The following is a 17,454-nucleotide window of genomic DNA, read 5'->3' as shown; positions in this document are numbered from 1 at the left end:
AAAGAAAACTTCGTAAAGTTTCGGTAAAGGGAACAACAGCTTCTCCGGGAAAGGCCCAGCCTGCTTCCTCCAGATGGGGCCTGAGCTCCGGGGAGGGATGCAGAGGGCCCGACCAATCAGCCGAGCCGACCACGGCAGCCTGAGGGATGGATGACAGTGTTCCCAGGCAGACTTTTCTCACCCCCAAGGGCCTAATGAACAACACTTACTTACACCTTAAGACAGCATTTTATACATTGAGGTAGTATGTGTGTCTTAGTCACTGTGAAAATAGTCTGACATGTTCTGAATTTTATCCCATTCTAGATGTTGTTTCATAGTGTGTAGGTTTAGATTACTTCAAGGTACTTTTTATTCTTGCTCATTTTTCGGTTTTTATTTGGATCTAAGAATATAACCAAATTCTGTTCTAGAATTTGGAAACTTTTTAGGAGAGAGCTCTGTATCCTGGTAGAGGAAGTTGAGTGTTGACTTGCCAACATTCTCCATTTATACCTGCTCATTCTATCTCACTTATTGTATGATGTTGGGCTACTTTCTTGGTCTAATTCTTTTTTTTAAAAGAAAATTTTATTTATTTATTTATGGCCGTGTTGGGTCTTCGTTTCTGCGCGCGGGCTCTCTCTAGTTGCGGCAAGCGGGGGCCACTCTTCATCGCGGTGCGCGGGCCTCTCACTGTCACGGCCTCTCTTGTTGCGGAGCACAGGTTCCAGACGCTCAGGCTCAGTAGTTGTGGCTCACGGGCCCAGTTGCTCCGCGGCACGTGGGATCTTCCCGGACCGGGGCACGAACCCGTGTCCCCTACATCGGCAGGCGGACTCTCAACCACTGCGCCACCAGGGAAGCCCTGTCTAATTCTTTGATATTTAATTCTGTCACTTGGGTAAGTATTGAGATCTTGGTGACCATTATGTATGTTTATTGGCCACATTTCCACCACTTAAGACATTTTTATTATATTCATTGGAACATGAATTTAGTGTCACGTTTTTATTGCCTATTGGTTTACCATTATATGGTGATTTTATCTGCTAATGCTTCTTGCTCTGGCATTGATTTAATCTGATACTATGGGGATTGCTCTGCTCTTCTTCAATTTGTGCAGGTGTCTTAGAATGTAGACCGTCTTGTTACTTCAGAGGTTGGCCTCTGCTCACGTTTATGTAACTCCTGTAGTCTGTGTGTAGCAGACCGTTGGATTTCGCGCTATAGTGAAGTCCAGTCTATTTGCTCCTGGTGTTAAAATTAAATCTCCAAATTGACATCTTTAGCCCCAAACTCTCCTCTCAACTCCAGACCTTGGATGTCTAATAGGCATCTGTATTTGTTTCCTGGGGTTGCCATAACAATGCACCACAAACTGGGTGGTCTAAAACAACAGAAATGTACTGGTGCACAGCTCTGGTGTCCAGAAGTCCAAAATCAGCGTGTCGCCAGGGCCGTCCTCCCTGGGGCTCTAGGCAGGACTCTTCCTTGCCTCTCCCAGCTTTCGGTGGTGGCCACCCATCCTTGGCGCTCCTTGACCTGCGGCTGCCTCGCTCCCATCTCTGCTCCCATCGCCACATGGCCTTCTCGCAAGGACACCGGTCATGTTGATAATCCAATACGGATTAACAGTAAGGGCCCAGCTAACTCTGCTATGATCTCATCTTGACTAGGTACTTCTGTGAGACACCTTTTCCAAACAAGAGCACATTGTAAGGTTCTGGGGCCTGGGACTTCAACCTGTCTTTATTGGGCGACACAGCATTTTTATGTAATTTTTTTTTTTTTTTTTTTTTTTTTTTTTTTTTTTGCGGTACGTGGGCCTCTCACTGTGGTGGCCTCTCCCGTTGCGGAGCACGGGCTCCGGACGCGCAGCCTCAGCGGCCATGGATCATGGGCCCAGCCGCTCCGCGGCATGTGGGATCTTCCCGGACCGGGGCACGTCCCCTGCATCGGCAGGCGGACTCTCAACCACTGCGCCACCAGGGAAGCCCATATGTAATTTTTCTATAACAGCTCTGTTGAGATATCTTCTTGTGGTTTTTCAAAAGATAGCTTCTGCCTTATTTGCATTTGCTGTGTCTCTGCTTCCATTTTCTTCCCCCCCTCCCCCGTCTTTTCATGGCTTACTTAGATCATTTGGCTGCTCTGCTCAAAGAGGCCTCTTCTGACCACCCTATCTAAAACAGAAACTCTCGGGCTTCCCTGGCGGCGCAGTGGTTGAGAGTCCGCCTGCAGATGCAGGGGACGCGGGTTCGTGCCCCGGTCCGGGAAGATCCCACGTGCCCCGGAGCGGCTGGGCCCGTGAGCCATGGCCGCTGAGCCTGCGCGTCCGGAGCCTGCGCTCCGCAACGGGAGAGGCCGCAACGGTGAGAGGCCCGCGTACCGCAAAAATAAATAAATAAATAAAATAAAATAGAAACTCTCATCCTCTGACACATCACTATCTGACATTCTATGTTTGTTTGTTTACTGTCGACTTCCCCAACTAGGATGCAGTATCTGTGAGAGCAGGAAATTAATCTTGCATCTGATCATTATATCCCCAGGTCCTGAGGCCGTACTTGTCACGTAATAAGTGTTCAATCCATATGTGTTGAATTAATGCAGGAAGGGATATCATTGTAGCATCATCCGTTTCCCTATTAATTTATTGAGCAGAGATCTGAATCAGAGTGAATAACAGGGAGGTGCAGGGGAAGAGTGTTTAAGTAGAGTGTGGCAGGACAGTACGTGCAAAGGGCCTGAGGCAAGACCGTGCATGGCATGTTCAAGTAGCAGCAGGGTTGGCCAGTGAGTCAAGGTGAGTGGTGAGAGATGCCATCAGAGAAATGGACCATATCAAGCTCTCGCCCTGCCCATGATGTTCTGGCGACCTGGCATTCTTTCCCTGGCTGTTCCAATGGTTGCCTTCTCATTCTCGGGTGGTGGCTGCAATGTCACCTCCCTCTCATTATTCTATGCACAGCACCTCATAGCATTTACGACCAGCAGTAAATCTGTTTACTTTTTAAAAATATAAATTTATTTATTTATTTTTGGCTGTGTTGGGTCTTCGTTGCTGCGCGCGGACTTTCTTTAGTTGTGGCCAGCAGGGGCTACTCTTTGTTGCAGAGCGCTGGCTTCTTATTGCGGTGGCTTCTCTTGTTGTGGAGCACGGACTCCAGGCGTGCAGGCTTCAGTAGTTGTGGCACACGGGCTTCAGTAGTTGTGGCTTGTGGACTTAGCTGCTCCGCGGCATGTGGGAGCTTCCCGGACCAGGGCTCAAACCCGTGTCCCCTGCATTGGCAGGCGGATTCTTAACCACTGCGCCACCAGGGAAGCCCCTGTTTACTTCTTTATTGTCTTGCCCTATGACCCCACCGGGCGCATAAGTGTCAGGTGGGTCGCGACTGAGTTTGTTTAAGGACTGTTGCTCTCCTGGGACCTAAGACAGGGCATGTTCCCACAAGTGTTGATTAAGTGAGTGAACAAAGATAACCTTCCGCTGGTAACTGAGTTCCCCTGAGTAGTTTAATTCAGCTTATAAAAACATGTCTGTCTTTTACTGGGAGGAGAGAAAGAGGAGAAAAGAAAAAGGCAGCCGTATCTAAATTTGTCTCTACCTCTAGTACTTAATACCAAGTAATATAGTGATATTCCTGGCATCTTCCTATGTGACATTTCTCTATTCCCATGACCTTAAAGCATATCCCTTATGAACAGTAAGGTTCCATTTTTTCTCTTACCACATGGATCAAGTTTTTACCCAACATATTTTCCCAGTGTTTCTTGATTTTCTTTTCACATATTCTTCATAACATTAACCTTATAAGGCATATAAAATTTTTCTAGGCTGAGATTAAACAAGAATAAAGTGAAGTTAATTGTCTACAGCTAATAAGTACATTCATTAGCTTTTATTAAGTTTTTTTTTTTTTTGGCCAATTCTGCATCTATTTATTGTGTGCTTACTGTAGATAAGGCACTGGGCTAGGCCCTGGGGGTCCTGGGGTCAGCTGAGCAGGAGACACATGGTTCCCACCTTCCTAAAGCTTATGTTCTGTTGTGAGAAAGATATTAAAAATTACTCATGTAAGAAATTACTGAATTACAACGTACATCTAAGTGAGTCACAAAGGAGGAGTGTATGATGCTCTGAAAATATCTTACAATTGTCGGCATCAAGGAAAGCATCTTCGCTGATTATCTTTCCAATAATTATTCTTACCTTTTTTGTTATGAACAGAATCCAGATTGTGTTTGGATCAGCAAACTACCCAGCTTTAAAAACTCCTTTTTTTTTACCTCCTTTACAACTCGGGATGTCCACCTGTCACAGCCTCCACCAGCAAGAGTGCTGGGTGGGTGCTATTTTCCAGGTACAGGTGCTACCTCCTCATTCTCGGCTCTTGGTTCCACCTCCTGACTGATGGGGGTGTTCGTGGATTGACATGGGGACTGAAGTCACATGCTGAGGATGGTAGAGGAGAAAGAAAAGGAGCCCGGGGTCTTGACGATGTCCAAGACCTGCTGCACCAGCCCCGGATTTTCCACCCCCGGACTTTTCGGTGGGTGCTGACAATTAGTTCCTACTTGATGGAGCCGCAGCAGCTAAGTTTCCACCCCGCAAGGCTGCATGCAATTCCTAATGAATACAGCTTATGTGCATCTGAACTGGGCTTTGAAGGGCCTGAGTAGCAGCTAACTGGGAAAGGGGGCCAAGGAAAGAAGTCTTTCCAAGCGGTCTGTTTGGACTGGGGGTTTTTGTTTTTTAAATTTTATTGAAGTATAGTTGATTTACTATGTTGTGTTAGTTTCTTCTGTGCAGCAAATCAGGCTATTAAATATAGTTCCCTGCCCTATACAGTAGGACCTTGTTGTTTTTCCGTTCTGTATATAGTGGTTTGCATCTGCTAATCCCAGCCTCCCAATCCATCCCTCCCTCTCCCCTGCTGCCCCTTAGTAACCACAAGTCTGTTCTCTATGTCTGTGGGTCTGCTTCTGTTCCGTAGATCAGTTCATTTGTGTCACATTTTAGATTCCACATATAAGTGATATCATACGTTGTTTGTCTTTCTTTCTGACTTCACGTAGTATGATCATCTCTGACTTCACTTAGTATGATCATCTCTAGGTCCATACATGTTGCTGCAAATGGCATTATTTCATTCTTTTTAATGGCTGAGTAGTATTCCATTGTGTATCTGTGCCACATCTTCTTTATCCATTCATCTGTCGATGGACATTTAGGTGGTTTCCATGTCTTGGCTACTATTGTGAATGGTGCTGCTATGAACGTAGTGTTGCATCTTTTTGAATTATTGGACTGGGGGCTTTTGAATATCAGGGGTTCATTGTCTGAGTTCAAGGGTGTGGGATGAAGTTGAAGTCCAAAGTGAAGGCAGATCAGGCCGCTAGCCCAAGGTGGCACAGCGGGTAAATGGAGGAGCTGGGATTTGGACTCCGATAGTGTGGCTTGAGAGCCTGTGCTCGTTGCTGCAGAACAGGCAGATCTAGCCCCAAACCTTGAACCCATTCCTGCTTCTTTCGCTTTGACGACTCAGAGAACCCCTGAGATGCACCCACAAACACAAAGTGTTGATGTTCTTACTGAGACGTGTGCCTTTGACTCTACTCCTCAATAGCTCATAAGCCAATCAGGTGACAGTTCGGGAATGCTTCCTGTAGGTCCTCTCCTTTTTATTGTTTTCGGGATCCCTACTGAATGAATTGTTCCCTTGCATTATGAGATATCGAGGTGCTTGCTTTACCTTTTTAGACCCTGCCCCAAATTCTACTGATTTGTTCCGAGTTGTGATAAAAATAATTATCCCAGTACACGCAGGGCTCATCCCAGCCCCCAGACCTTTCTCTGTCTGCTGTTGCTCCTTCTGGAACAGTCAAAACCCTTCCCCTTAGGTCCAGCTCCGGACAACTTGGAGAGTAGCCCACAGACTACAAGTTCAAAACTAGTTCGGAAACTGTTACTGGCCTGCAACAGAATGAGTGGAGAAATAGAGAATAGCATTTAAAAGCTTTTTGGCAATTTAGCATCAGCCCAGCATCCAAGCACGTGACTGATGAATTTGTCTTGTTGACAAGGCATAGAGCACCCTCAGTGCTGTCAGACTTAGGTGATGAACTGGATATAGCCTGAGCTGTGTCATGGCCATGGGCCATAGGACCACTTCGTGGTTCATGATGGATCGGAAATTAAAACAAAAGTGGTCTCTCACCGCAGAGAGTTTGAGCGTCCGTGCTCTAACCCACATCAGTTCTTCCCACAGGGAGTAACCATGGTTATCCAGTCGATATCATGTAATCTCGTGCTGGACCTTATATATACATATATATATATATATATATATATATATATATATATATATATATTTTTTTTTTTTTGCTGCCTTGGGTCTGTTGCTGCGTGTGGGCTTTCTCTAGTTGCGGTGAGCAGGGGCTACTCTTCACTGAGGTGTACAGGCTTCTCATTGCAGTGGCTTCTCTTGTTGCAGAGCACAGGCTCTACGTGTGCAGGCTTCAGTAGTTGTGGCTCATGGGCTCTAGAGTGCAGGCTCAGTAGTTGTGGCGCACGGGCTTAGTTGCTCCACGGCACGTGGGATCTTCCCGGACCAGGACTTGAACCTGTGTCCCCTGCATGGGCAGGCGGATTCCTAACCACTGTGCCACCAGGGAAGCCCCAGGACCTTATCTTTTTAAGCTTGATTCCAGTTGTTTCATCTATGGAGGTCTCACTTTCTTGTTTGTATTGTTGCAGGGCCCTTGAGGACGGAGAACGTCCTTTCTCTTCTTTTGTATCTAGCCTGGCACTTTGCATGCTCCTAGACACACACAGTAAGCACTCAAATGTTTTTGTTTGTTTGGGGTTTTTTTGTTTTTGTTTTTGTTTTTTTGGCCATGATTCAAATCATAAGATGAGGCCGGGTTGGACAGGCAGGAGAAGAAGAGTCAACTTTGCCTCACTTGGTGCTAAAAGGGAAAAAGATCTCTAATAACTTATTTTCTACAAATACAAGGTCAATGAAGAACCTTCAAGCATACTATCGTAATGACCATTTGTGTTACATGCCAGGCATTATGTTAGAGGTTTTATCTATTTGCATTTATTACTTCATTTAATTTTTATACCATCTCTCTTGAAAGGTATAATTATAGGTATCATTACCACCATTTTGCAGATGAAGGAAATGAAGTGTCAGAGAGGTTGAGTAACTTGCCCAAGATCACACAGCTCCCGAGTGGTGGTGGTCTGTCTGACTTAAAAGCTGCTGTACTTTTTCTTATTCCCATTAATACTTAGTAACAGTAGTTACTGATAAAAGGGAATGTTACTGGATTTAGAAAATACATGTACTCTGTCATGTTTCTGAACAAGCTTTCTTTGTCATTGTTCTGATGTCTTCTATTTCCATTACAGCTTTTCCTTCATATACTTTTCTTTTACTTTAGAGAATGGTGCAAAAGTATGCTTGGTCCAGGCCGCCCAGCAAATTGCAATTCCAGCTTTACCTTTGCATCTCTTGGGAGAAGAAAGAGACAAAGCCTTCTTCTCTGGCTCTAATTAGGCTGTAATTCAGCCTCCTAGCCATGGAGGTCGGGACATGCAGCTTTAGCAGACATCTGTGTCCTGTCTCTGAGAACAGTGGATTTGTTACATGCTTCTCTGGTGTGTCATCCTTACTGTTTCTTGTATGGGGTTTTCAGATCCACTCGCTGGTTCTTCGGAGATCATTGTTTTTTAGTGCTTTTAGTAGTTTTCAAAGGCTTTTATTATTTAATTTAAATACGTATTTCTTAGTTCTTCATTTTATCAGTCTTTGACAATTATTTGGACAAGTTGCTCTCCTCAGTTAGAACAGAATTGCAAATTGGATGAGACAAAGGCACATTCACTATCAGCTAAGATACTCAAGCTGATTGTTTAATTTTCCTCTAGAACATAAATTTATAATTGTATTCCTTTAGATGTGTTTCAGGAGACTGACTACTTAAAGGGTGAAATTTGAAAGAGGTAAAACAGACATTTTTATGGTATTTGCATTTCTATGTCAGAGTCAGATCTATACTTTAAAAACAACTTTTATGTTTTAAAAAACAAGGTTATTAGGATTTGCCTGTATTCTATGTGCATTCTTGGGTCCTTAACAAATTCAAAGGAAACTTGATTATGGAAAGATGATTGAGAAACCAATTCTGTCTTTCATACCGTGTCTATCTTGAAGTGACTCAGTAATTAAAAGTGAAAACAGAACGATTGTGGTTCAGGATGTTATAAGGAGGGGAAATGCAAGGAAGGAAAAAAAAGTAAATTCCCCTCTTTGGAACTTACGTGGTCTTCTGACAAGTAGTTTATTCATCATGATGCCTCTAAAATATATGCATACATATGTATTTAAGTAAGTTTTCTTTAGCCAATTACCTGTCACATCACTGTTTCTTTAATCCCTCCCATCTAATTGGTGATCGAAGCCCTGAATTCTATCTGTTAAATGAAGCTTTGACTCTGTCCCTTCCTCTCCAATCCAACTGCCCTGCAGTTATTTATTTAAAAAAATTTTTTTTGGGTGAACATTCTTTTTTTTAAATAAATAAATTTATTTATTTATTTTTAGCTGCGTCGGGTCTTCGTTGTTGCGCACGGACTTTCTCTAGTTGCGGAGAGCGGGGGCTACCCTTCGTTGCGGTGAGCAGGCTTCTCATTGTAGTGGCTTCTCTTGTTGCGGAGCACGGGCTCTAGGCGAGTGGGCTTCAGTAGTTATGGCACACAGGCTTCAGTAGTTGTGGTGCGTGGGCTCAGCAGTTGTGGCTCGTGGGCTCTAGAGCACAAGCTCAGTAGTTGTGGCACATGGGCTTAGTTGCTCTGTGGCATGTGGGATCTTCTGGGACCAGGGCTTGAACCCATGTCCCCTGCACTGGCAGGCGGATTCTTAACCACTGCGCCACCAGGGAAGTCCTCTGCAGCTACTTATATTTCTTGCCTTTTAACTGGTCTTATTGGCCCCCAGATCTTCCATTCTCCTACCCACCCCTCACACTGCTGCCACAGCGATGGCTCCTTAGAAAACATACCTGGTTGTGTCATTCTGCCACTTAAAATTCTTCCATCTTTATTTCTCCCAGAAAGAAAAAAATAAAATTAAAAACCAAAGTAAAGAGACACAAAATACAGAGACAAGATAAAAGACAGTCCTTGCTGTCTAATCCTTGCCTGCCCTTCCTTCCTCCTCATCGCTGGTATTCCAGCCTCAGGGACAAGCCGATCACTCCTGAGTCTTGTCTTTTGATCACATGGTGCTGTTGGCCTAGAATGTTCTTCACCAGCCACTTCCCCTCCCTGACGCCCCGTGAAGGTTTGGGCATCATTACCTTCTTGATAAACCTTCTGTGATCATCTCTTCCCTCCCTCCTCTGCTTCGATTTAACCAAAAGCCCAATGTGTTTTCAATAGTAATCTAGGTTACGTAAATTTTAATAATTTCATTAGTATCTAATTATTGTAATTTAATAGTGATGGGGCAGGTGGTTGAGACCTCCATGCTGACCGTCTGGATTCCAATTCTAGCTTCGCTACTTCCTAGCTGGGTTACTGGGCAAATCACTGAAGCTCTCATACTTCAGCTTATTCGCGTGTAAAAGGGGAAGAATAACAGCACCCACTTCCTAGGGCTGGAGTGAACCTTCAGTGAATCAACGCACGTAAAATTCTTGTACCGCTCACTGCCCGCGACAAGCCAATTGTCACATTGCGCATTCCGTGAGGAAGCTGTCGTGTGAATTGCAGAGATCTCATTAGAGAAAGTACTTTAAAAATATTTTATTTTTAAATTATTCATTTAACTATGTGAGTTAAATGTGAATAAATAAATAGGGCTGTATTCATTTGTAAGAGAACAAATTGGATCATGTTAATATCAATCACAACAAATTGCTGTTTGTTGGTAGCGTTCTTACCCAGGAAAATGAAAAACTGAAACTAAAGAAATTGTTTATTCTTGGGCAGAAAAGTTTAGTACAGTTCTTGAATTTTTAGTAATTTAAGTCAGAACCTTGACTGATTGGCAGATTGTCTACAATTTATTAAACTCATTGACTCGGTTTCTGAAGAATCCAGTGCACACATTAAGTTACATGCATGTGCAGAGTAGATCCAGAAGTAAGAAGTAAAGATGTCTGGCTGGTTCCTTGGCCACCAGCAATCAGGGAATAGCAGTTTAGTTTTTCAGTTCTCCCTTGGATGATTCCAATTTTCACCATTATAAATTATGTTGAAATGAATATCTTTTACCCAAAACTTTTGTGCATCTTTAATTATTTCCTTAGAATAAATGGATCGAAGCATAATGATCAGCTCAAAGGAAATGATTGAGTCTTTGTATACTAATTGCTAGCTTACGTTCCAAATAGGTTTTTGCTCATTTATACTCTTACCAACAGTGTTTGAAAGTGTTCATTTCCTCTACATTTCTGCTATCAAAGAGTATTTGTTATTTTATCTTTCCTAACTTCATAGGCAAAAAAAAGAAAAAAGAAAAAAAGAAAGAAGAAAAGGAAAAACAGAAACGGTATAGCTTGCTCTTGCAAGGGAGAAAAATATTTCACTCTCATTTACATTTCTTTACTAGTTTTTAACAAAAAATGTATGCCTCAGAGTCTACTATTTTTCTGTTCACACGATTTTTAACAACCAAAATTCTTCATATCTACTACTTAAAAAAAAAAAACCCTACATAAATTAAACAGAAGAGGAGAAAGAGATACTGCTCTTACATGCATTGAGATTAAGAAAGATCACAAGACTAAACTCCAGAGCCTAAAGGCTGACTTTCAAAAAGGACAACAGGTGTGGACTTCCCTGGTGATGCAGTGGTTAAGAATCCGCCTGCCAATGCAGGGGACATGGGTTCGAGCTCTGGTCTGGGAAGATCCCACACGCCACGGAGCAACTAAGCCCATGCTCCACGACTACTGAGCCTGCACTCCAGAGCCCGCGAGCCACAACTATTGAATTCACGTGCCACAACTACTGAAGCCCGCACTCTGAGAGCCTGTGCTCCGCAACAAGAGAAGCCGCCACAATTAGAAGCCCATGCTCTGCAACTAGAGAAAGCCCACGCACAGCAACGAAGACCCAATGCAGCCAAAAATAAATTATAAACAAACAAAAAGGACAACAGGGGTACTTCCCTGGTGATCCAGTGCTTAAGACTCTGTGCTCCCAATGCAGGGTCTGGGGTTCGATCCCTGCTCAGGGAACTAGATCCTGCATACCTCAACTAAAAGTTCACATACCACAACTAAGGAGCTGGCGAGCTGCAACTAAGACTCCCACCTCCCGCACCAAAGACCCAGCGCCAGCCCCCCCCCCAAAAAAAAGACAACAGGAATCTCAACAACTAGAATGAAAGAAACTCAGTTTGGAACTTTGTATTTTCAGTTACTGGATGGGCATGTGTAAAGTTTAGTAATAGAGAGACTTTTGGTGATTTAAGAGACATCTGATCTATATTATTTGTGAACCAGCTCAAAATTTCTTGGTGATATAGTTTGAAAAATAATCAGAGCTATTAATTAATTTTTTTTATCCAAAAAGGAATATGGATTAGAAAGATGAATATATAACTTTGTAGAGTTTGGTGGCACTCTTTACTATGTCCTGCAGCGTGCTCATTCAGTACTGTTTAGAGTAATGATGTGCGTATAAAGAGTGTTATGCATACTTATATCTAAAAAGTAGTTAGATGTGAGGATTTTCAGAGATATACATGTATTTTCAATTCAAATAATCTTCATGGTATTTGAAGGTAGAATTCCGGGGCCCCGCAGGAGGCAAGGAAGGGGTTAAACAGGGTAGGAAGTTGCTGGGATAGGCCTCTGGGCTGATTTCTCATTAGGAAATCTGGTATTTCAGGTTGGACTGGGCTTTGGGCATGGTCACTCCTTTGTTCAAGAGAAAAAGTGCTTGGATCCGCCTGCACTGTCAGACCGGACCTGTAGAAAATGAATTCTCGTGCTTTCTAGAATTAGAAAGTGAGGCCGGGGGCCCCAAAGTCCCTGGAACAGACTTTACCCCGTAAATCCAAGCGCGTATTCCCCGATTTCCTAGGACTGGGCATAATAACTGACCCCTCAGGGCCTCTCCCCACAGCATACCCATGTTTACTGGGAGTAAATCTGGAAACGTCAGTGATCTAGTTCACAAACCTTAGTCTTTCTAAGAGTGGGGGATTCCTTTCACATTTACTGTGAGATTACCCCTTAAGTAAAAGTGACCTTGAAATTGCCATTTTTATTTCAGATGAATTTGTTTTCCTACTTTTCATAGTTTGCGATTCGTGTATTTCTATTTCTCTGATGACCAGCATCTACATGTGGATTCCTTCTTGCCACATTTTTTTTTTCAGTTGCTTCATTTAACCTGTGACTAATGAGTTAAATAAAAACAACATGTACTCCTAGAATTTAGGAGCACAGCTTGTTCCAGACCTGATGAAGAGGAGGAAGCTGCACTCTTCATTCCTGTCATTCTTTCTCCCTCCCTTCCCTTCAAAATTATCATCAAAAGTCAGGTTGGAAAGTTTTTAATTAATGGTAGTGAGCCCAGGGTATGTTTATTTTGAATTAAATTGTTTGGTTCCTTTAGGAATTTACCTACCAAGCACTAACTTATCTTCTGGTCATATGTGAATTATTCTGTTAACGTTCTCGCCGGCCAGCTCACAGGTTTAAGGGCCGCAGGCTGTACACAGTGCCTGAAGGGAAGAAAACAGGTGGGAAGAAACTGTCAGGAAGGAGAGAATGTAAACTCCCTGCGACATTTGGGATTTAATGGAAACAGCGGTACACCAGAAGTCTAGGAACCCGGGTTCTAGGTTGAGCTCCCTGCTCGGATGTGCGAAATCGCACAATGTCACCCAGCCTCTCGAGTCCCTGTTTTCCTCACTTATAAAATAGAAATTGTAACACCCGTGTGGCCTGTTTCCCTAGGATGGTAGTGGGAATCCAATGAGATACTGTATAAAAAATCACTTTGTGAAAATCACTCTCTAGGGACTTCCCTGGTGGCGCAGTGGTTAAGAATCCACATGCTAACGCAGGGGACATGGGTTCAAGTCCTGGTCTGGGAAGATCCCACGTGCTTTGAAGCAACTAAGCCTGCACGCCCCAACTACTGAGCCTGAGCTCTAGAGCCTGCGAGCCACAACTACTTAGCCTGTGAGCCACAACTACTGAGTCCACGTGCCACAACTACTGAAGCCCGTGTGCCTAGAGCCCATTTTTTAAAATAGAGCTCTTTCTAGAAGTAACATGTAATTATTATTTTGGAAAGAAAATATGAGACAGGCAGGAAAGTGCATCCTCTTTGGGAATTCATTCTGGAGCGAGGTTTTAGGGGCATTGGGAAAGGTCCCGCTTGGGTAACTTAGATGAAATTCCTCAAAGAAGTTTCCCCTGACCCTACCCCTTCCCACACCCAGGTCTGTGCTCTCCAGACACGCCGCTACCATCCTGTACTCTTAGCATTTTTCAGACAGTGTTATCACTGTTTACAAGGCTGTAAGTCCCTTGAGATCAGGACCTGGTCTTACCCCTCATGTGTCCACAGAGCCTGGCATTGTACACATAGGGGACACTTAATAAACAAGTGAAACTATTTGTAATAAGTAAAATCCTGAAGGAGGCATTACATCAGACAGGATCATACATCAAAGGACTCTGATGCACACTTAGCACTGTAGGGAAAAGTCAGTGGATTGAAACCAGACTTGGTGTCCAAAAGACTAGGTTTAAGTCCTAGCTCTATCACTTTTTTGCTGTATTACCTTAGGGAAGTGACTTAACCTCTCTGAACTTCAATTTCCTCAATTGTAAATGGAGTAAAATACTTTTCTGGGCTTTATCTTCTTTAACTCCATTAAGAACACCACTTTTGTTCTTTGTTAATGACACATTTAATTTGGCAAATGCTCTAAAATATTTTGTTTTGATTATTCTCGCAATACAAATAACAAGACAATATTAACATACTTTGCAATATGTTTCTAAAATAAACATAAAATTGTAATAATAGAATCCTTTTCATCTTAGTTCATCTACAACTCTATCCTCCCTCATTGTTCAGGTTGCTGGGTGATTTGAATCATGAGGGTTTGAGGGAGATGGAGTGCCTGAGTAAGGATGATAGTTTTATATAAACTCATACTACATTCCTGGTACGTCCTTCGTATGGCCAACTAGCCCAGGGCAAACCCCTACCAGCTCCGGCCGCCTAAATTATCTCGCTGCATCCATTCGTGCCTGTCTTCAAGTCATTTCTCCTAAAATAGGGCAAATGTTAAAAACTTGCAAATCTGACCATATCACTTAAAGCCTGACTCCTCACTGCCTGGGAATAAAGTCCAGGATCCTCCTGGAGCTGGTTCTCCATATTATGTCTCTCTGTCTCTGTCTCTGCCATTGTCCTCTCTCATTATCCTCCAAAGAGCTGGATCTAATTTTCTCAGCCTCAGACTTCATCATGCTCTTTCCTCCGCCTGGAATATTCTCTTCTCTCTTTGCATCTGGCCAACTGTACTGTCAGCCAGGTCTCAGTGTTCATGTCACTGCTTCATGGGAGGCCTTTCCTGAGCCTCTAGACTAGACTGAGGGTCCTCGTGACCTGCTTCCCGAACATCTCTGTTCCTGACGCTTGCGATGTTCTAATGTCTCCTTCGCCAGACCAGGCTGTCGGCTCCACAAGGCAAGGGTGGCCTCTCCAGTTCACCTCTACACCCCTAGATCCTGCAGAGCATGGAGCGTGCCTCACGCAAGAGGTGCCAGGTGTGTGTTCCCCGAACTAGAAGTGGTACAGCCACCTAGCCCAAGACAGGATGTTGAGTCTATCACGGCAGTCATTCATTCAGTTACTGATCCCCTGACTCTGTGTCAGGCACCGTTCTGGGGGCTGCGGGCCCAGCAATGAACACACAGCCACACGTTCTTGCTCTCGTGGGGTTTATATCCTAGTAGGGAGGGCCTGATAATAAATGAAGCCAGGTATGGAGCATGTTAGCTGATGGCAAGTGTTGGAGAATGAGAAGGCAGAAGAGAAAAGGAACACTCCTAAACTGCTGGTGGGAGTGTAAAGTGGTGCAGCTACTATGGAGAACAGTACGGAGGTTCCTTAAAAATCTAAAACTATAGTTGCCATATGATCCAACAGTCCCACTCCTGGGCATGTATCTGGAGAAAAGTCTAATTTGAAAAGATACATGCACCCCAATGTTCATAGCAGCGCTGTTTACGATAGCCGAGATATGGAAACAACCTAAGTGTCCATCGACAGCTGAATGGATAAAGAAGATGTGCTATTAATATATATATATATATATTACTCAGCCACAAAAAAGGATGAAATAATGCCATTTGCAGCAACATGGATGGACCTAAAGATTTTCGTACTAAATGAAGTACATTAGACAGAGAACGACAAACATCATAAAATATCACGTATGTGTGGAATCTAAAAAAATGATGCAAATGACTTATTTATAAAACAGAAACAAACTCACAGACATAGAAAACAAACTTATGGTGACCAAAGGGGAAGGTGGGGGGGGGAGGGATAAATTAGGAGTTTGGGATTAACAGATACACACTATTATATATAAAATAGATAAACAACAAGGACCTGCTGTATAGCACAGGGAACTATACTCAATATCTTTTTTTTTTTTTTTTTGCGGTATGCGGGCCTCTCACTGTTGTGGCCTCTCCCGTTGCGGAGCACAGGCTCCGGACGCACAGGCTCAGCGGCCATGGCTCACGGGCCCAGTCGCTCCGCGGCATGTGGGATCTTCCCGGACCAGGGCACGAACCCGTGTCCCCTGCATCGGCAGGCGGACTCTCAACCACTGCGCCACCAGGGAAGCCCTATACTCAATATCTTAATAAACTATAATGGAAAAGAATCTAAAAAAGAATATATATATATATATATATATATATATATATATATATATATATCACTTTGCTGGACACCTGAAACTAACACAATACTGTAAATCAACTATATTTCAATAAAAATTTTTTTAAAAATATTTATTTATTTGGCTACCCCTGGTCTTAGTTGCAGCACGCGGTATCTTTATTGCGGCACATGGGATCTAGTTCCCTGACCAGGGATCTAACACGGTCCCCCTGCATTGGGAGCGCAGAGTCTTAACCACTGGACCACCAGGGAAGTCCCTCAATAAAATATTTTTTAAAAATTAAAAAAAAGAAAGCAAGAGAGGAGGATGGGGGACGCCAGGTGAGGTGGTAGGGGGTATGTTTCGGTTTTTAATAGGTTAGTAGGGAGGGCTTCATGGAGGTGGCATCTGAGCCTGCAGGAGGTGAGGGAGTGAGCTAGGAGGATGCTTGGGGAAGAACATTCCAGACAGAGGGCTCAGCAGTGCAGAGCTGGCGCTGGCGTTTTCAAGGACCAGCAAGAAGGCTGGTGGGTGGCAGCAGAGAGAGCTGGGGAGACAGCAGGAGGAACTGGGGACTTCAATTTTCTTCTGCGTGAGAAGGGGGCCGTTGCGGGGTCTGAGCAGAGGAGGGGTGTAAGTCCAGCTTACACGTGAAAAGGATCCCTCTGAACTATATCTCGAGAATTGACCCAAGAGAGCAGGACAGAAAGCAGAAAGCCTCGTTGAGAGGTTTGGCGATAATCCAGGCAGAAGATGGAAGTGATTTGACCCAGAGTGTTACTGGTGGGCATGCTAGGTCTATTTTGAAGGAAGGGCCAAGAGGGTTTGCTGCTGGATCGGGTGTGAGATATCACGGAAAGCGATGATTCCCAGGGGTTTGGCCTGGGTGGCCAGAGGATGGAGTTGCCAATAAGGAAATGGGGAGACTGTGGGAGAGTAATTTTGGGGAGACAGGCTAGGACCTCAGCTTCCATAAACGTGAGATGCCTATTGGTTATCCAGCATGTTTTTTGTTTGTTTGTTTGTTTTTGCGGTACGCGGGCCTCTCACTGTTGTGGCCTCTCCCGTTGCGGAGCACAGGCTCCGGACGCGCAGGCTCGGCGGCCATGGCTCACGGGCCCAGCTGCTCCGCGGCATGTGGGATCTTCCCAGACCGGGGCACGAACCCGTGTCCCCTGCGTCGGCAGGCGGACTCTCAACCACTGCGCCACCAGGGAAGCCCTCCAGCATGTTTTTGAATTCTAAAGTAATACGTCGAAGAGGGCAATTTTCTTTCATCTGTATGTGCAGTAAAGAAACATACAGGGGCTTCCCTGGTAGCACAGTAGTTAAGAATCGGCCTGCCAATGCAGGGGACATGGGTTCGAGCCCTGGTCCGGGAAGATCCCACGTGCCGCCGAGCAACTAAGCCCGTGCGTCACAACTACTGAGCCTGCGCTCTAGAGCCCTTGAGCCACAACTACTGAGCCTGCGCGCTAGAGCCCTTGAGCCACAACTACTGAGCCTGCGCTCTAGAGCCCAC

The sequence above is a fragment of the Kogia breviceps genome, chromosome 1 (genome assembly GCF_026419965.1).
Source record: "Kogia breviceps isolate mKogBre1 chromosome 1, mKogBre1 haplotype 1, whole genome shotgun sequence".
NCBI classification, from domain to species: Eukaryota; Metazoa; Chordata; class Mammalia; order Artiodactyla; family Physeteridae; genus Kogia; species Kogia breviceps.
Note: the sequence above shows the minus strand (reverse complement) of the source record.